Below are 20260 nucleotides of genomic sequence, written 5' to 3'. Positions count from 1 at the left end.
CTTGAATTATCTCGTTTCTCTGATAAGGCAGTTTGTGAACTGAAATTGTCATTTCATCTGTGTCATTCCTAGCCTGTTGAGTTGCTCTTCTGCGAACTCAGCAAATATTTTAAGTCTCACTACGGTTCAAATCCCATCAAATAAGTGTTTAAGGGGATTTTGGAATCATGATAAGATAAACTGTGTAGTTGTCATGAGAACTATTGTAATAGGTGGTACTCTAGCAAAGAATCTAATTTTAGCCTACAAAGTGCGGAATCTTTCCAGTGTAAATATCCCCCCCCCCATCCTCAAAATCTCTTAGATAAATACTTTCAAGCTCATTGCTAAGATGGGCAGAGAGGAAGATCTAAGCAATGAAATTCATTGAATTTCTCAGCGAAGTGGACAGAGGGAATTTTTGATCTTTGTGAAAGATACACATGAAGTTTCAAAAACTTGTTTCCTTAAAAGATGCATGAATGGATATGCCAACAATGTGCTTATGCCACTTATTTGAGTTTGTTTCCTCTAAAGTGATTTTATTGGTTCTAGTTTCGCCGATTAACACTATATCCCTAACTTTTCAAACATTTCATAGCCATCTGACTTTATATTTGTAGAATTTCATATTTACTTAAACTTCCTCTTCTCTACATATTATATAAAGAAGTTTTCAGACATTTATTTGACATAATGGAATCAGAGGGATGGACGTTGTTTTTTCATGCATATTTTTAAATGAATGGCATGTAATTTGTTTAAAGAATTTTATGTATTTGCTTATTTGTTGAATAAGTGGTTTTATTTTTTTGAATGATTTTTTGTTTTTGTGTGAAGTGCTGATTTTATAGACTTCAAATCTGAAACTAAATCTGTTTTGCTTTCTTCAGTTAATATTTTAAAGAATCTCCTAAACATTTATTTACTGATAAAACTAAAGATGTGATATTTATCGTTTGAAGTAATCAATGTTGAAATGATGGCAAAAAAAATTGTCCTCTATGTATAAAGTGAAAAATAATGAAAAGAATTAAAGAAGTATCAACAAAATGATTGAATATTTTGTTGGAAGAAATTGGTTTGAAAGGATTGATTTCAGATTTGCAATTGATTTGTGAATCGGTTATTAAAGCTCTGAAAATTTAAATATTGATTCTCACAAAATAAAACTGAATGTTGTATATTAAGAATCGATCGACTAAATTGAAGTTTTTTTGTAACATAATTTACATGCATGTTTTTTATTTTTATTTAAAATTTAATGATCTATTGTTTTCTTAATTTTTCACTGTCATCATTTATATAATTTTATTCAATGTATTTATAACTTTTAAATGAAATTTAAAGTCATTTTTTTTATTCACAATTATTTTATGTATAAAATGTATATTTCTATGCTCTAACTTTCAAAATCGAAAATAAGGCCTGAATTGTTTCCAATATTTAATTCTTATTATAAATCTTACATTGAGATTTGTGGTGCATTTTTAAGACTTATTTATGAATAAAAATTTGCTTTAAGAAAGTCATATATTACACTGAACCCTTTAAAAATTTTTTTTTAATATATCTTTTTTATTCACATGCAAGCATATATAAGAGTGTTAAAAAGAATTTTATTTTTGGTAACTTTTTAAGTTTTAAGTCATTAAATCAATTTTTATAGAGGTTTAGCATTAAAAGTGAAATAATTTATCTATTTTACTGTAAGAATGTTTCCAATATTTTAATTTTTCATAAAATTGTATATCTAAAGATAAATTATAATGCCTTTTTTATTCTTCTTGTAAGTTTAAAATGCTGTTTATCATCTTCAATAACTCATTCACAGCTTAAATATCAGACCTTTAATTTAAATCTATATTCAAAACCATTTTTTTACATAACTTCCCATTTGTTGCATCCATTTAAAAATATTTTTGATTTGTTTTTAAAGACTTTTTAAAAATCCTGTATCTGATGCATTTTAGCTTTAATTTTTTACAAAATACTTTCTGGTTAAATTAATTATATAAAATTAAAGGAATTATTTAATTTTATTTTTTTCTCTTAAAAGATTCTTGTTGGCTGAGCGCGCCAGCCAATTGTGAATCTTCCAAAATTTTTATATTTGATCATCATGCTTGATCACCATGGTGATCAAATATGCTTTGTGACATGTGACACATTTAATTTCCGCAGAAAATTGTTTATGAATGAATCGCGTTCGTTTATTTTAGGGAAAAAACATAACTTTTGAATGGATGCGATGAATGGTGTAACTAGTCTATTAAATATTAATTAAATTCTATTAGGAACTTTACTACTTAATAGTTTCAAAAAACTTAAATTCTAAATCGTAAATCTCTTAATAAAATTTATAGAAATATACACAATTTTACTATAAACTTCCCAAATTACTGAATATTTCACCCTATTTTCTTGTTTCTTAAATTTAATTCCTTGTATGGAAAGTCGTACTGTTAAATAAAGTGATATCTTAATTAGATGTCTTGCCTTATCAATTGTTTAATTAACTTTTATAGAATATAAAAGGAATAAAATTTCCTTCTTTTAAATATTTTAATAACTGTATCGAATGTTCATTTCATATTGTATTTTATATTCGACGTTTTATAGAGCTTGTAAATTGCATTTTTGTGTTAGTATAAAAACTTGTAAATAAAATTTATTTTTTGTATTCCAGTCTTTAGTTTTTATTAATTTCTAAGCTTCGTAATTTAGATGATAAAATCTGACGTATTTTTAAATTCCCTAATATAAATATTGATCATGGATAATGTAGGAATGTAGATTTTTATTTAAAGAAAATAGAATAAAATCAAGAATAAAAATTTAAATGAATAATTTATTTTTAATTTATACTTCATTATTTTATTGATTTGAGTAATATAACACTAGGGTTTATCCTTTTGGGTTAATATATCGATTTCAGAAATTTATGATAAATATTTAAATCTCTTGTCTAAAATATCATAACATTCTAAACTTATCTTCATCTGGTTTAATTGCATCAATTGTTTTAACTAAAAATAAAGCGGGATGTGGCTTTGTCCGCGATAACTTCCCCAAAAAAAAATGATTTTTACATCATAGAATTCAAAAAAAAAAAAATGAATTTCAATTAAATCAATTTTTTTGCCGTATAATTTTTCAATTCTTAATGAACTTAAAAAAATTTTTAAACATTATTTTGCCTTTACAATATATTTCATTGTTGGAATGAAACTCAAATCTTATCATTGTTGCCATTAATGTTTTATCTTAGTTTTTTTGTTGTTTTTTGATCAAGATATGAAGATTCGCTTTATTTTTCATCTTGTAATTGATGAAAATTTGAGATTTTTTGTTCATAATTAAGGTTTAAATTTAGAATCAAGCAATTGTGGAAGGTTAAGCAATGCTGTCCTTTCCTATGATATAATAGCTTATATAAACATGCATAGAAATGCGTAGCATAATAAACAGAAAAATGCAATTATTTTTAAATTAAAAAAATTAAGCGTTTCGTTCTTATTCAAGTTTGAAATTTAAGAGATACTTCAATAAAATATTATAAATTATTTTATTAATTATGAAATCATTAATATGAAATTATTTTATAACTATTGATTCTAGGAAACCAACTGGTCGCCAAAGGCAGCTAGTTGTTAACAAAAGAATGAAAATTCTGCTTTAAAATTAATGCCCTATGAGATCATTTTTTTTTTAAATTCGTACTTTAATTCTCGTAATATTTATTCTATCCCGTTATTCGAATTAACTATCTAATTATGACCCCTTCTTTGTTATTACTTAACTGTAGTTAAAGAGTGACATAATTAGAAAATAGACGTGAATCACAAGTGATTCATGTTGCAATCTCCTTGTTAACAATGGCAAAAACATACGAGCGAAAGATTTGACGAAGCAATAAAATGTGTTTGAATTTTTTTTGCAACGATGAAAAGCATTGTCACATTTTAAGATTAGTCTTGGAAAAAGTTTATTAAATTGAAAAGAAAACTAGTCGAATTAGCATTTCACTGAATTTAAGAAAGCCAATTTTTAACATTTAAATTGGTGTAAAACTCGTTTTAAAGTACGCATCAAAGTCATCGAGGAAAAAATATATTCGATAATTTTCTAATTAAAAAGATTTAAATTTTTGCAACTCTAATTTTTTACTGTGCCCCTTCTAAGGAAAAGGAAGTATGCCAAATTTTGTAGCTATAATTCCAGTGGTCTGACATGTAGAGAATTACATTCTGCGTGTTAAGATTTTATATCGCACATTTTTAATATTAATAAAATTTCAATATTAATGAAAGTCGGCAAATTTTAAAATGTTTAATCTTGACATGGTGAATTGAGATAGAAAAATAGAGAAAGAAATCTTACTCGCAAGCCCACATCTCGATCTTTTTATGGTTGGAATGCGATATAAAAGTTGAAAACTCATGCACTTTCATAACTTTATACCAAGGAGCTCTTCCATTCGATAAAACTTTGTAATTATTTGGTGTGAAGCTTTAGAATATTTTGGGTACTTAAGCTAGCTCTTAATTACAAATTAGAATACACTAAGTTTCATCGCCATTTTGGTAACTCTAACAATCGGGAGCAATAGTTTAACTAGCAACCCTTCGATTAAATTCTGGTGTTTTGTACTTTGTTTCTTCACTTGAATTTCTACATCACAAACTTAAATAAAACGAAAAAAAAAATTAAATATTTATTTAAAGAATAAAATTTTTTGTAGTTAAAATAACTCCAAGAAATAATAATAAAAGCTTAAATATTTTTACAGATAATCTCGCTTTACTTGTTAATTTATTTTCTCTTTGCAAAAGCAAACGATTTTCATTTGTTTTTCATCGTAAAACAAGAGGGAAAAAAATCGTTTGCTCGAACATTTCTAGAATTCGTTTAGTTTCTAAAATTTATCTATCGAGTTGAATTTTCATTTGCCTAGCAGAGTTATATTTATTATTGGGAAAATGGATAAAAGGTAAGTGGAATGCGATATTTTTTATTGAATTAAAATAATTTTTGAAATAAAAATCTTTGTTTTTGTCACTTTTAATTTCTTATTTGTGAAGTGAACAAAATGAAAATATTGTAATCGTCAAAAACTCAAATTTGTATATATTATAGATCTGTCCAAGATTGACATAATTTCAGAAAATGCGTTTCTCAATCATTGTTTAAAACATTGAGAAGGACAGATGAAAATTGCCATGTGGTCTTTACTACATATTTGTAGATTTGCATAGAATTTTGAACGAAAGCCATTCACAGTAGGTTTCTGTGTTAACGCTGCGTGCAAGTGAACGCGATAAACACAATTTAAAAAAGCTAGATAAATAAAATTTCATACACAGTTTTAAAATTTTAAGTTCAGCTCTATATCAAATTTTCAACCAAATTCATCGAAGATTAACTATCTGTTTGTAAGTACATTTGAATGTAGTTTGTAAATGCGTTAATTTGAAAACACAACAATTTAGATAAATGAAATCTGTTGTGTAATTTCGTTATTAAAATTATAGTTCAATCAGAGGAGGAAAAAAATGCATCAAAAATGCATATTCGATTTTCTGTACATTAAGAAGTATAAAAAAGTCTTGTCCTGTCAAAAAAGTTCTGTTAAAATGTGGCGCGTTGATGCCTTCCTTGTCTTTGTGTTTGTGTGAAATGTGATTTTAAAGAAATTTTCCCGGAAACATACGTCCTCTTGCTTTCATTGCACGGATCATAAAGATCTTCATTCCACCACAAGTTTGAATTAAACTTTAAGCAGTTTAATTTTCTTTTTTGGTAGTTGCATTTTAATAGTCGCATTATGAAACATCTTACTTAGACAACATGAAGCTATTTTAAGACAATTAGATTTCAATCGTAGGTAACTGCCTTGAGAAGTTGATTTTTGGCAAAAATCCGGTTAATTAATTCAGCATTCTTAATATTTTAAATAATTTTCTTAAACAGTTTTAATTTTATTTTTGCATTCATATTTATAAAGTTACTCTAAAATATATTATTATATATAGAGATTTTTTAAAATTCAATATCAGTAATTTTTAAACAGCTTTCTTTATAAAACTTTTTTTTTTGCTTCCATTCTCGGGAAGTTATATTTTTATATTATTATATACATTTCAATACTAATTTTAATCTTTAATGCTGTTTTCCCAAATTCTAAATTTTGATAATCCTTTTACAAAGAACCTCTTAAATTTAAATCCATTGCACATTTTTTGTTCAAAGCAAGTATAAAGATTTTTTTTTAATTAAATATGTTTTGTGGCTTCTGAGTTAAGAACAATCAATCTGATAGCTTGAGAAAGATTTTATATTTTGTTTTTTGCTTCGTAATGAGAAAATTTTTTATAAAACCTCATATTATTTGTCAGGAGATTCCCAGTATTTACTAGCCTGGATAGAGATATAGGTTATTTCTTAGTTCAGAAACTAGGTAATATATTTCTTAAATTCATCTCCAAAATTTTAGGCAAACAATTCAATAAATTTCTGAATTAGAAGTATTTTACTTTACCTCTTTTTAGCATTTCTGACCTTGAGTTGATATATTTTTGTTTCATAGCTGTCTTTATAATCTGTTTTATGCAGAAATTCAAAAACATCAGCATTTTTATAATAGTTTTCAAAAACTTATAGGTTACCACTTTTTTTACATTTAATGTCATTATCTCTGCTGAACGAATGTTCTCTTCTTTAACACAAATAAATTAACTCTTGGTTTAATCGGACAGAGACCGACAGACAGAGAGAGAGAGAGCATATTTATGCATTTGGCAAGAAATTTTTAAATTTCGCTTATAAAGCATTCATGTAAAACTTGAATCTTCATTAACTAAAATTATAATTAAATTTATAACAAAGGTGGGTTTACACTCCGTCAGTTATAAAAAGGGGCAGTCAGACAACACATGCGAAGAAAAGGACTGATTTATGTTTGCCACACTTTCATAAGATAGAAAGATTCCATGTTTGGCTGTAAATTGCCGTCTGAATTTTTCTATTTCACCTCGTATCGTCTTAAAATGATGGATACTTGCACAAAGAAACATAACAAAAAAAAAAAAATGGCCAACATACCTAAATTTGAAAAGCTACAGAAAAAAATGGCAAATAAAAAGGCAAACACACATACAACCTCGCATCAGAAAGGACAAAGAGCAAAAAGTGTCGGAATTAATCTATGATAAGTGATCAATTTTTTATGCCAAAGAAACTCCGCCAAATTCTACAAACTGAAGAAAATACAACACAGCAGCATGTTGTTGTCCCTTCGGGACAATTACTTGCCATCATTCCAAACAGCAATTTTCAGCCTTTCTACGCATACACTTTATACTGGCCATCTTTTAACTGGCGAAGTGTAAACCCATCTTAACAACTTTAGGTGTGCAGATTATTGTCAAAATTATTGTGAGATTAAACATTTAATGATCAAAACTTGTGCATACGGAAGTTTTGTTATTTATTTATCGAAACATATATTTCAATAAACATTTTCAAAAACCAAAATTATTTTTCAAGTTTTAAATATAATTGGGGCTCTGTCGGTAGACCAATTTGTTCGATACCTTTATGAAACCACTTGTTTTACCACAGTCACCACCTTATTGTTGTTTTTCAGTAATGCCTCAGCAACATAATGAAATTCACCAACAGTTTTATAATAAAAGTGATAAACGTCAGTAACCTTATTGGGGAGGATAATCTTTTTAAAATGTAAAGTGATTTCTTATGGCCGCGGTCTCGGTAATAAGGTCTCGGCTTCGGAACAGGAGGAGTTCAGGTTGGAGACCTGATTCCACCGAAGAACAGTCATGTAAACGTGTCTGGTGCACGTTAAATCCGTCCGGGAAAAATTCTTCACTTTTTAAAAACTAGGAAATAAACATTTTGTTTAATTTTTTTATTTCTTTTGACAATGTTGTAATGAATTTTTATTCTCTTATTTTATTTCCTTAAAATTTTGCAGGAGTTTCAAAACAAAGCTATCTTTGTAAATATTATTTATCTTAAGGATAGTAATAACTATGTTGTGTGATTATATTTAGTTATTCATTGATTTTTTTATCCGTATGTTTCAATCCTGTTAACAAGTCAACGAAGGTGCTTATATTATTTATAGAAAATATGCACTTATTTAGGGTTTATTGAATCATGATTATGGAATCATATCCTTGTATTTAAATCTAATAAAAATAATTAAATCTCTATACTATTAGACCCATAAAGTATGTTTCGTTTTAAATAAGTTTTTTTTTGAAATGTTACTATGATAACTTGATCTAATTAATATCGTTTTCACAATTTTTAATGAAATGAAATTTGAATATTAAAAGAAAAATGAATTTGTTGAATTAAAGAAAAAAAAATTTTTTGTACTAATTATTTAAGAAATTTTTTTGTTAGGAATGGTAATAAAATTATATATAATTAATATATATAATTAATTATAATATATATATGTATATATATGTTATTTCTCAGATTTATTTCGTTTAGACTGTTTATTACTGACTTACAGATCGAGAAACTAATTTTTTAATATAAATTACTTTTCGACTTATATTTTTTTTTGTATACTTAATACAAGTAAAATGTGACAAATGAAAATAATAAACGATTTTCATTTATATTCCAAAAAACTTATTACAATAATAAGTTTTCCAAAAGAACTATTATCATTTAAAAGATCATAGCATAACATTTAAAAAAGATATAAATTCGTAAGCAATGAAAGGTATTTAAGAAGCCAGGATATATTTTAAATAAGTATATTTAAATTTTATAATTTTTTATGCCCTTTTATATATACAAACACATTCTCTTTATCTCTACCACATTTATTAGCTATTAAAATGAAGAAAATTTTAGATGACAGACAAAATGTAGCATTTTTTAAAAAAATTTTCTTCTTAGTAAACTCTGTGATTAAATCTAAAATTTTAAAAGACTAACATCTCCTGGACACGAAACGAATCTCAACTTTTGTGTTATTTTAGGGATGAAAATAACAATAAATGTCACAAATAAAACGTAACATCTAATAAGGAGAGAAAATAAGTTAGAAATTCAAAGGATGAAATAAGTTGTTGTTAAACCTGTATCTAATGCGACAAAATTTAAAGCGCGCGAACAGGGACTCGAACCATGGAACGTTAGGTTAAAAGCCTACCGTTCTACCGACTGAGGCATCCGGGCTTTTATAGACGATATGTACTTTATCGTTGCAATAAAGCAAACAGTTATAAGTTCTGAACCATTTTTTTCTACTTGCTGGTATATGAAATATATAAAACAAAAAGAATGAAAATTGACAAAATAATTCTAACTCGGATGTTTTGCATATCTCTAAATTTCCGATCTCACTGAGTTCGAAAAACAAATTTTTGAAATTATTTCTGTCTGTCTTCATGCACTAAAATTGAAAAACGTTTTGAGATTGATGGATGAAAATTGGTTCGCTGTGTATTTTGAACCACATTTCTAGATTTATGTAGAATTTTAAATGAAATTCATTCGAAGGATGTCTGTCTCTCCGTCTGTCGGAATACAAATGGACACGATTATTAAAAAGAAGAATTAAGAAAAATATCGGATTAAATTAAGTGAGAGGCAGCTTGGGCAGATCTTTAAGGGTGCAAAGTCACCATTATATCACATAAAGTGGAATGCACATATCCCTTGTTGCAAATTTTTGGATGAACTTAGGACAAAATGAGTAAGTACATGCTGCATTTTCAAAACCAAATATAAAGAATGGAATGAGCCAATTCTACCTAACTCTACCAATGGATCCATTGCCTCTTCTCACTATTATTCAACAATTTATTATATAAACAGCAGCCTGAAATTAACTTCTGCTTGTCTGAATAAGAATCACTTTAATTACGCCAAACGCTTGAAATCCTTGACATAAAAATCGGAGAATCTTTTCTCTGTATTTGCACAGCGATATGAAAAGTAACGGATTTCATTTTATGTGCGGAATAGCTAAGGAGGCCATCATATCTCAGAGGTTAGGGCACTGGTCTTGTAAACAAGAGGTCGTGAGTTCAATCCTCACTAGTGGCTTGATGAAAGTGATTTTTTTTTCTTCCCCTGTGAATCGATACATCTCGCATAACGATTGTTTTCACTTCAAGGGCGAGTCAAAACACAGAGCAATCATAGCTCAGTGGTTAGAGCCCTGATCTTGTCAACCAGGGGTCATGAGCTCAGTTCTCTTTGGTGGTTTGATAAAAGTGATTTTTTTTTTCTTGCCTTGTGTTTCGATATCTCTCGTATAAAGAAAGTTTTCACTTCAAGGTGGAGTCAAAACACAGAGCCATCATAGTTTGGAGGGGGGGGGGGTGCCAGCTCATATATTGATCCTCGTCATCTGATCGGGGTTCAAAATTGTGAGGTCCGTTTCAAAATTGTCCTAGTTTTGCTTTAAAACAGGACGTTAATATAACTAAACTAAAGTGGTTTCTTATGATAACGTACATAACATACATAATAAATTTATGATAACAATTGATTTTTTTCTGATGATAACAATTCACTTTATTCTGATGTAACAATTCATTTTATTCTGAATGAGGAATGATTTTTAAATATATATATAAAAACGGAAAACAAAAAGTTAAGTATTTTCGAAATTGTATTTTTAATTTTCTTTTATCCAAAAAATTTCAAATGTTAAACTATGTGTAAAATATAGACTTTATCAGTCTCCCAATATTTTTACACAGGATAAAACTACTTACATCAAAAACAATAAGTCTTATCGGAATAGAATAGGGAAAAGAGGAATGAATGCAAAGAAGTATGGAAGAAAGGAGTTAAATTCTTTTTTTTTTAAATTAAAAATCTGATTTGTATCTTAAATAAGAATATATAATTACATGAAAATCATTTATGCACTCTGACCATATTTTATTTTCATACAAATAGCCCATATATAATAAGGGTTAAGTGCCTTATAATTTGGTGCCAAAATGATCTTACGCGTGTGCCAATGTTAAAAAAATTGTTGCGTGTGCTGAAGGGTTAAATTTTCTGTCTGAAGCCTATTTCTTAATTTCTTTAATCTGAATAAATGAAATTTTTGGTAGCAGCAAAAAACCCTCCTGAGAATATTTCCAATAACATTTTGCAGTTCCATTAATTAACTGACGAAGTGATGCGATGCGACGAATTCAAGGCAACTGTAAAAACGTTCAACTGAAACGTTCAATTCAGTTTAAAATGTGTAGAATGATTTGTTTACATTTGTAATAAGTAATTATTATATAATAGTACATTAAAATAAGCAATAATTTCCTTACTACGAATGCTAATATTTTATATGTACAAATTGTTCTGACTATAAAATATTTGAACTAAAGAACAAAACAGGAATAGATAAAACGATTATCTTCCCGAAGCAGAGTGGCGCAGTGGAAGCGTGCTGGGCCCATAACCCAGAGGTCCGTGGATCGAAACCACGCCCTGCTAGTTGCTGTTTTGTTTTCGTCTCTTTGCCATTTCAGCACTTATCAAAGTTGATTTGACTTATCTTTTGTGCATAAATAAGCTGGCGTTTAATCAAAAGCTTGATTCTTCGTAGCATGATCACTTTTTCTAATGATCTTTATCAGCTCAATGTATATAGTTCAGACAGTAGGAAGGAAATGACAATCGAATGAAGATATTTTTTTAAAGAAAATCATCGAATCAAATAAAAAGACATTTAATAATTAATTTTAATTAAATAATTAAAAATACATTTTCTTTTTTTCTTAATGTTTTTCTGTAGCAAATCTTATTTAATGATTCTAAAAAAAAAAGTGTGACAAATAGTTGTTGATAAATGAATTGAAGGTATAGAATTAAGTTCCTTTCTTTTAATATAAAAAAAAATATTTTAAACACTTTTATATATTAATTGTGATAGAAAAAAATAAAAAGGAAAGAAAGAGGAGAGGGGGAAAGGGAAGTATTTAATCTTTTATGTAATCGCCATAAAAAAAGTCAAATTTACTAGACAAATAATGAAACTATAAAAGGATTATTGATAAAAATATCAGTCTTTGTTTCCGCCCGGGATCGAACCGGGGACCTTGCGCGTGTGAAGCGCACGTGATAACCACTACACTACGGAAACACTTGCTTACGAATGCATTAATATTCATTTTATTTGTTCTTTTTAATAATAAGACCGAATTTATGTGTATAAAAACCTTTTTTAGAGCTCTACAAGCAGTCCAGGTAAATTTGAGCTATTCAATTTGGTAGAATTATACTTTGAAGGAAAAAAAAATATGTATCTCGAATTGTTTTTTAAATATTGATTTGTAATTAAAATAAATAAATTAGAAATTATCTATTATTTTTGCATTTCTTCACTTGCCCGATAACTTCGGAGCGAAACGTTTTTTATTATTATTGTTTAAAATTTAAGAATTAAATTTTTGAATGTTTCAATTTTAAAACTTTCTTTTTTTATAATGCTGACAATTTAAAAAAAAATATTCATCTATAGTTTCCAGATGTAATTCCTATTGTTGTAAATAAAATGAAATAATCATTTTCATTTTTTTCTATCAGTATTTAACTTTGTTTTTTTTCTCTTCACTTTTTAAAATCTCAGAAATGAACATTTTGTTCAATTTTTTTATTTCTTTTGACAATGTTTTAATGAATTTTTATTCTGTTATTTTATTTCCTTAACATTTTGGAGGAGTTTCAAAACAAAGCTATCTTTGTAAATATTAGGTATCTTAAGGATAGTAATAACCATGTTGTATGATTATATTTAGTTATTCATTGATTTATTTTATCCGTATTTTTCAATCCTGTTAACTAGCTCACGAAAGTGCTTATATTATTTATAGAAAATATACACTTATTTAGGGTTTATTGAATCATGATTATGGAATCATTTCCTTGTATTTAAATCTAATGAAAATAATTAAATCTCTATACTATTAGACCCATAAAGTATGTTCCGTTTTAAATAAGTTTTTTTTAAATGTTACTATGATAACTTGATCTAATTAGTATCGTTTTCACAATTTTTAATGAAATGAAATTTGAATATTAAAAGAAAAATGAATTTGTTGAATTAAAGAAAAAAAAAATTCCTGTACTAGTTCTTTAAGAAATTTTTTTGTTAGGAATGGTAATAAAATTGTATAATTATATATAATTAATTTTTATATATATATATTATAACATATATACATACATACATATATATATATATATATATATATATAATGTTATTTCTCAGATTTATTTCGTTTAGACTGTTTATTACTGACTTACAGATCGAGTAACTAATTTTTTAATATAAATTACTTTTCGACCCATTTTTACTGAATTTATTTGTATATTTAATACAAGTAAAATGTGACAAATGAAAATAATAAACGATTTTCATTTATATTCTAAAAGTTAGTTTTCTTTCCAACACTAAGATTTCCAAAAGCACTATTAACTTAAAAAATCATAGCATAAAATTTAAAAAAGATATAAATTCGTAAGCAATGAGAGCTATTTAAGAAGCCATTATATATTTTAAATGAGTATATTTAAATTTTGTAATTTTTTATGCCCTTTTATATATACAAACACATTCTCTTTATCTCTACCACATTTATTAGCTATTAAAATGAAGAAAACTTTAGATGACAGACAAAATGTAGCATTTTTTTTTCCAAAATTTTTTTCTTAGTAAACTCTGTGATTAAATCTAAAATTTTAAAAGACTAACATCTCCTGGACACGAAACGAATCTCAACTTCTGTGTTATTTTAGGGATGAAAATAAGAATAAATGTCTCAAATAAAACGTAAAATCAAATAAGGAGAGAAAATAAGTTAGAAATTCAAAGGATGAAATTAGTTGTTATTAAACTTGTAAGCTCTTTAAGGGCGCAAAGTCACCATTATATCACATAAAGTGGAATGCACATATCTCTTGTTGCAAATTTTTGGACGAACTTAGGACAAAATGAGTAAGTACATGCTGCATTTTCAAAACCAAATATAAAGAATGGAATGAGCCAATTCTACCTAACTCTACCAATGGATCCATTGCCTCTTCTCACTATTATTCAGTAATTTATTATATAAACAGCATCCTGAAATTAATTTCTGCTTGTCTGAATAAGAATCACTTTAATTATGCCAAACGCTTGAACTCCTACTGTCATAAAAATTGGAGAATCTTTCCGCTGTATTTACACAGCGATATAAAAAGTAACGGGTTTCATTTTATCAGCAGATTAGTTAACGCGGCCACAATAGCTCAGTGGTTAGAGCACTGGTCTTGTAAACCAGGGGTCGTGAGTTCAATCGTTACTGGTGGCTTGATGAAACTGAATATTTTACTTGTTATATGTTTATATACCTATCATATAAAGAAAGTTTTCACTTCAACGGCGAGTCACAACACAGAGCCCATATAGCTCAGTGGTTAGAGCACTCGTCTTGTAAACCAGGGGTCGTGAGTTCAGTCTTCACTGGTGGCTTGATGAAACTGATTTTTTTCTTGTTCTATGTTTCGATACCTATCGTATAAAGAAAGTTTTCACTTCAAGGACGAGTCAGAATACAGAGCCATCATAACTCAGTGGTTAGAGCACTGGTCTTGTAAACCAGGGGTCGTGAGTTCAGTCTTCACTGGTGGCTTGATGAAACTGATTTTTTTCTTGTTCTATGTTTCGATACCTATCGTATCAAAAAAGTTTTCACTTCAAGGACGAGTCAGAATACAGAGCCATCATAACTCAGTGGTTAGAGCACTGGTCTTGTAAACCAGGGGTCGTGAGTTCAACCCTCACTGGTGGCTTGATGAAACTGAATTTTTTTCTCTTTCTATGTATCGATACCTATCGTATGAAGAAAGTTTCCATTTCAAGGCGAATCAATACAAAGAGCCATCATAGCACAGTGGTTAGAGAAGTGATCTTGTAAACCAGGGGTCGTGAGTTCAATCCTCATTGGTGGAAGGACAAAAGTGTTTTTTTTTCTTGCGCTGTGTTTAGATACCTATCGTATGAAGAAAGCTTTCACTTAAAGGACACGTTAAATCACAGGGCCATCATAGCTCAGTGGTACGAGCACTGGTCTCGTAAACCAGGGGTCGTGAGTTCAATCCTAACTGGTGGCTTGAACAAAGTGATACTTTTTTTTCTCATTCTATGTTTCGATACTTATGGTATAAAGAAATTTCTCATTTCAAGGGCGAGCCAAAACGCAGGTAGCTCAGTGGTTAGAGCACTGGTCTTGTAACCCTTGGGTCGTGAGTTCAATCCACCCTGGTGGCTTGATGAAACTGAATTTTTTTCTCTTTCTATGCATCGATACCTATCGTATGAAGAAAGTTTCCATTTCAAGGCGAATCAATACAAAGAGCCATCATAGCACAGTGGTTAGAGAACTGGTCTTGTAAACCAGGGGTCGTGAGTTCAATCCTCATTGGTGGAAGGACAAAAGTGTTTTTTTTTCTTGCGCTGTGTTTAGATACCTATCGTATGAAGAAACCTTTCACTTAAAGGACACGTTAAAACACAGGGCCACCATAGCTCAGTGGTACGAGCACTGGTCTCGTAAACCAGGGGTCGTGAGTTCAATCCTAACTGGTGGCTTAAACAAAGTGATACTTTTTTTTCTCATTCTATGTTTCGATACTTATGGTATAAAGAAATTTCTCATTTCAAGGGCGAGCCAAAACGCAGGTAGCTCAGTGGTTAGAGCACTGGTCTTGTAACCCTTGGGTCGTGAGTTCAATCCACCCTGGTAGCTTGATGAAAGTGATATTTTTTTTCTTGCCCTATGTTTCGATACCTATCGTATAAAAAAAAAGTTTTTATATCGTGGGCGAGTCAAATCGCAGAGCCATCATTGCTCAGTGGTTAGAGCACTGGTTTTCAAAACCAGGGGTCGTGAGTTCAATCCTCACTGGTGGCTTGATGAAACTAATTTTTTTTCTTGTTCTATGTTTCGATACCTATCGTAAGAAGATAGTTTTCACTTCAAGGTCGAATCGAAATACAGAGCTATCATAGCTCAGTTATTAGAGGTCTGGTCTCGTGTACCTGGGGTCGTGAGTTCAATCCTCTCTTTTGGCTGGATGAAACTGATTTTATTTCTATGTTTCGATACCTATCTTATAAAGAAAGTTTTCATTTCAAGGCGAATCAAAGCGAAGAGCCATCATAGCTCAGTGGTTAGAGCACTGTTCTTTAAACGAGGTTTCGTGAGTTCAATCCTCACGGGTGGTAGAAGAAAAGTGATTTTTTTTCTTGCCCTGTGTTTAGATACCTATCGTATGAAGAAAGTTTTCAGTTCAAGGACGAGTCAAAACACAGAGCCATCATAGCTCAGAGGTTAGAGCACTGGTCTCGTAAACCAGGGGTCGTGAGTTGAATCCTCACCGGTAGCTTGATGAAACTAATTTTTGTCTTGTTTTATGTTTCGATACCTATCGTATAAAGAAAGTTTTCACTTCAAGAACGAGTCAGAATACAGAGCCATCATAACTCAGTGGTTAGAGCACTGGTCTTGTAAACCAGATGTCGTGAGTTCAATCCTCACTGGTGGCTTGATGAAACTAATTTTTTTCTTTTTCTATGTTTCGATACCTATCGTATGAAGAAAGTTTTCATTTCAAGGCGAATCAAAGCGAAGAGCCATCATAGCTCAGTGGTTAGAGCACTGTTCTTTAAACGAGGTTTCGTGAGTTCAATCCTCACGGGTGGTAGAAGAAAAGTGATTTTTTTTCTTGCCCTGTGTTTAGATACCTATCGTATGAAGAAAGTTTTCAGTTCAAGAACGAGTCAAAACACAGAGCCATCATAGCTCAGAGGTTAGAGCACTGGTCTCGTAAACCAGGGGTCGTGAGTTGAATCCTCACCGGTAGCTTGATGAAACTAATTTTTGTCTTGTTTTATGTTTCGATACCTATCGTATAAAGAAAGTTTTCACTTCAAGGACGAGTCAGAATACAGAGCCATCATAACTCAGTGGTTAGAGCACTGGTCTTGTAAACCAGGGGTCGTGAGTTCAATCCTAACTGGTGGCTTGAACAAAGTGATACTTTTTTTTCTCATTCTATGTTTCGATACTTATGGTATAAAGAAATTTCTCATTTCAAGGGCGAGCCAAAACGCAGGTAGCTCAGTGGTTAGAGCACTGGTCTTGTAACCCTTGGGTCGTGAGTTCAATCCACCCTGGTAGCTTGATGAAAGTGATATTTTTTTTCTTGCCCTGTGTTTCGATACCTATCGTATAAAAAAAAAGTTTTTATATCGTGGGCGAGTCAAATCGCAGAGCCATCATTGCTCAGTGGTTAGAGCACTGGTTTTCAAAACCAGGGGTCGTGAGTTCAATCCTCACTGGTGGCTTGATGAAACTAATTTTTTTTCTTGTTCTATGTTTCGATACCTATCGTAAGAATATAGTTTTCACTTCAAGGTCGAATCGAAATACAGAGCTATCATAGCTCAGTTATTAGAGGTCTGGTCTCGTGTACCTGGGGTCGTGAGTTCAATCCTCTCTTTTGGCTGGATGAAACTGATTTTATTTCTATGTTTCGATACCTATCTTATAAAGAAAGTTTTCATTTCAAGGCGAATCAAAGCGAAGAGCCATCATAGCTCAGTGGTTAGAGCACTGTTCTTTAAACGAGGTTTCGTGAGTTCAATCCTCACGGGTGGTAGAAGAAAAGTGATTTTTTTTCTTGCCCTGTGTTTAGATACCTATCGTATGAAGAAAGTTTTCAGTTCAAGGACGAGTCAAAACACAGAGCCATCATAGCTCAGAGGTTAGAGCACTGGTCTCGTAAACCAGGGGTCGTGAGTTGAATCCTCACCGGTAGCTTGATGAAAGTAATTTTTGTCTTGTTTTATGTTTCGATACCTATCGTATAAAGAAAGTTTTCACTTCAAGAACGAGTCAGAATACAGAGCCATCATAACTCAGTGGTTAGAGCACTGGTCTTGTAAACCAGATGTCGTGAGTTCAATCCTCACTGGTGGCTTGATGAAACTAATTTTTTTCTTTTTCTATGTTTCGATACCTATCGTATGAAGAAAGTTTTCATTTCAAGGCGAATCAAAGCACAGATCTATCATAGCACAGTTTTTTGAGCACTGGTCTCGTAAACCAGGGGTCGTGAGTTCAACCCTCACTGGTGGCTTGATGAAACTGAATTTTTTTCTCTTTCTATGTATCGATACCTATCGTATGAAGAAAGTTTCCATTTCAAGGCGAATCAATACAAAGATCCATCATAGCACAGTGGTTAGAGAACTGGTCTTGTAAACCAGGGGTCGTGAGTTCAATCCTCATTGGTGGAAGGGCAAAAGTGTTTTTTTTTCTTGCGCTGTGTTTAGATACCTATCGTATGAAGAAAGCTTTCACTTAAAGGACACGTTAAAACACAGGGCCATCATAGCTCAGTGGTACGAGCACTGGTCTCGTAAACCACGGGTCGTGAGTTCAATCCTAACTGGTGGCTTGAACAAAGTGATACTTTTTTTTCTCATTCTATGTTTCGATACTTATGGTATAAAGAAATTTCTCATTTCAAGGGCGAGCCAAAACGCAGGTAGCTCAGTGGTTAGAGCACTGGTCCTGTAACCCTTGGGTCGTGAGTTCAATCCACCCTGGTGGCTTGATGAAACTGATTTTTTTTCTCTTTCTATGTATCGATACCTATCGTATGAAGAAAGTTTCCATTTCAAGGCGAATCAATACAAAGAGCCATCATAGCACAGTGGTTAGAGAACTGGTCTTGTAAACCAGGGGTCGTGAGTTCAATCCTCATTGGTGGAAGGACAAAAGTGTTTTTTTTTCTTGCGCTGTGTTTAGATACCTATCGTATGAAGAAAGCTTTCACTTAAAGGACACGTTAAAACACAGGGCCATCATAGCTCAGTGGTACGAGCACTGGTCTCGTAAACCAGGGGTCGTGAGTTCAATCCTAACTGGTGGCTTGAACAAAGTGATACTTTTCTTTCTCATTCTATGTTTCGATACTTATGGTATAAAGAAATTTCTCATTTCAAGGGCGAGCCAAAACGCAGGTAGCTCAGTGGTTAGAGCACTGGTCTTGTAACCCTTGGGTCGTGAGTTCAATCCACCCTGGTGGCTTGATGAAACTGAATTTTTTTCTCTTTCTATGTATCGATACCTATCGTATGAAGAAAGTTTCCATTTCAAGGCGAATCAATACAAAGAGCCATCATAGCACAGTGGTTAGAGAACTGGTCTTGTAAACCAGGGGTCGTGAGTTCAATCCTCATTGGTGGAAGGACAAAAGTGTTTTTTTTTCTTGCGCTGTGTTTAGATACCTATCGTATGAAGAAAGCTTTCACTTAAAGGACACGTTAAAACACTGGGCCACCATAGCTCAGTGGTACGAGCGCTGGTCTCGGAAACCAGGGGTCGTGAGTTCAATCCTAACTGGTGGCTTGAACAAAGTGATACTTTTTTTTTCTCATTCTATGTTTCAATACTTATAGTATAAAGAAATTTCTCATTTCAAGGGCGAGCCAAAACGCAGGTAGCTCAGTGGTTAGAGCACTGGTCTTGTAACCCTTGGGTCGTGAGTTCAATCCACCCTGGTGGCTTGATGAAACTGAATTTTTTTCTCTTTCTATGTATCGATACCTATCGTATGAAGAAAGTTTCCATTTCAAGGCGAATCAATACAAAGAGCCATCATAGCACAGTGGTTAGAGAACTGGTCTTGTAAACCAGGGGTCGTGAGTTCAATCCTCATTGGTGGAAGGACAAAAGTGTTTTTTTTTCTTGCGCTGTGTTCAGATACCTATCGTATGAAGAAAGCTTTCACTTAAAGGACACGTTAAAACACAGGGCCACCATAGCTCAGTGGTACGAGCACTGGTCTCGTAAACCAGGGGTCGTGAGTTCAATCCTAACTGGTGGCTTGAACAAAGTGGTACTTTTTTTTCTCATTCTATGTTTCGATACTTATTGTATAAAGAAATTTCTCATTTCAAGGGCGAGCCAAAACGCAGGTAGCTCAGTGGTTAGAGCACTGGTCTTGTAACCCTTGGGTCGTGAGTTCAATTCACCCTCGTGGCTTGATGAAAGTGATATTTTTTTTCTTGCCCTGTGTTTCGATACCTATCGTATAAAAAAAAGTTTTTATATCGTGGGCGAGTCAAATCGCAGAGCCATCATTGCTCAGTGGTTAGAGCACTGGTTTTCAAAACCAGGGGTCGTGAGTTCAATCCTCACTGGTGGCTTGATGAAAC

At 31.2% G+C, this 20260-nt stretch overlaps 1 protein-coding gene and 12 non-coding genes across 13 annotated transcripts in view; 11 read left to right on the top strand and 2 right to left on the bottom strand.

Moving 5' to 3' along the window:
• LOC129987496 (target of Nesh-SH3-like) overlaps nucleotides 1-20260 on the bottom strand; it is a 47083-nt gene that overhangs the window by 9438 nt on the left and 17385 nt on the right. The gene's annotated exons all lie outside the window — the stretch shown is intronic.
• On the bottom strand, nucleotides 12061-12133 carry Trnav-cac (transfer RNA valine (anticodon CAC)). Its single transcript has one exon. It is a non-coding gene; the product is annotated as a tRNA-Val (tRNA).
• Trnat-ugu (transfer RNA threonine (anticodon UGU)) lies at nucleotides 14270-14342 on the top strand. The gene has a single exon. It is a non-coding gene; the product is annotated as a tRNA-Thr (tRNA).
• On the top strand, nucleotides 14751-14823 carry Trnat-ugu (transfer RNA threonine (anticodon UGU)). Its single transcript has one exon. It is a non-coding gene; the product is annotated as a tRNA-Thr (tRNA).
• Nucleotides 15072-15144, top strand: Trnat-cgu (transfer RNA threonine (anticodon CGU)). The gene has a single exon. It is a non-coding gene; the product is annotated as a tRNA-Thr (tRNA).
• Trnat-cgu (transfer RNA threonine (anticodon CGU)) lies at nucleotides 15550-15622 on the top strand. Its single transcript has one exon. It is a non-coding gene; the product is annotated as a tRNA-Thr (tRNA).
• On the top strand, nucleotides 16507-16579 carry Trnat-ugu (transfer RNA threonine (anticodon UGU)). Its single transcript has one exon. It is a non-coding gene; the product is annotated as a tRNA-Thr (tRNA).
• On the top strand, nucleotides 16986-17058 carry Trnat-ugu (transfer RNA threonine (anticodon UGU)). Its single transcript has one exon. It is a non-coding gene; the product is annotated as a tRNA-Thr (tRNA).
• Nucleotides 17943-18015, top strand: Trnat-ugu (transfer RNA threonine (anticodon UGU)). Its single transcript has one exon. It is a non-coding gene; the product is annotated as a tRNA-Thr (tRNA).
• Nucleotides 18262-18334, top strand: Trnat-ugu (transfer RNA threonine (anticodon UGU)). The gene has a single exon. It is a non-coding gene; the product is annotated as a tRNA-Thr (tRNA).
• On the top strand, nucleotides 18901-18973 carry Trnat-cgu (transfer RNA threonine (anticodon CGU)). The gene has a single exon. It is a non-coding gene; the product is annotated as a tRNA-Thr (tRNA).
• Nucleotides 19379-19451, top strand: Trnap-cgg (transfer RNA proline (anticodon CGG)). Its single transcript has one exon. It is a non-coding gene; the product is annotated as a tRNA-Pro (tRNA).
• Nucleotides 19858-19930, top strand: Trnat-cgu (transfer RNA threonine (anticodon CGU)). Its single transcript has one exon. It is a non-coding gene; the product is annotated as a tRNA-Thr (tRNA).

This window comes from Argiope bruennichi, chromosome 10, assembly GCF_947563725.1.
Source record: "Argiope bruennichi chromosome 10, qqArgBrue1.1, whole genome shotgun sequence".
NCBI classification, from domain to species: domain Eukaryota; kingdom Metazoa; phylum Arthropoda; class Arachnida; order Araneae; family Araneidae; genus Argiope; species Argiope bruennichi.
The sequence above is the reverse complement of the archived record's forward strand: the minus strand, read 5'-3'. Positions and strand labels throughout refer to the sequence as shown.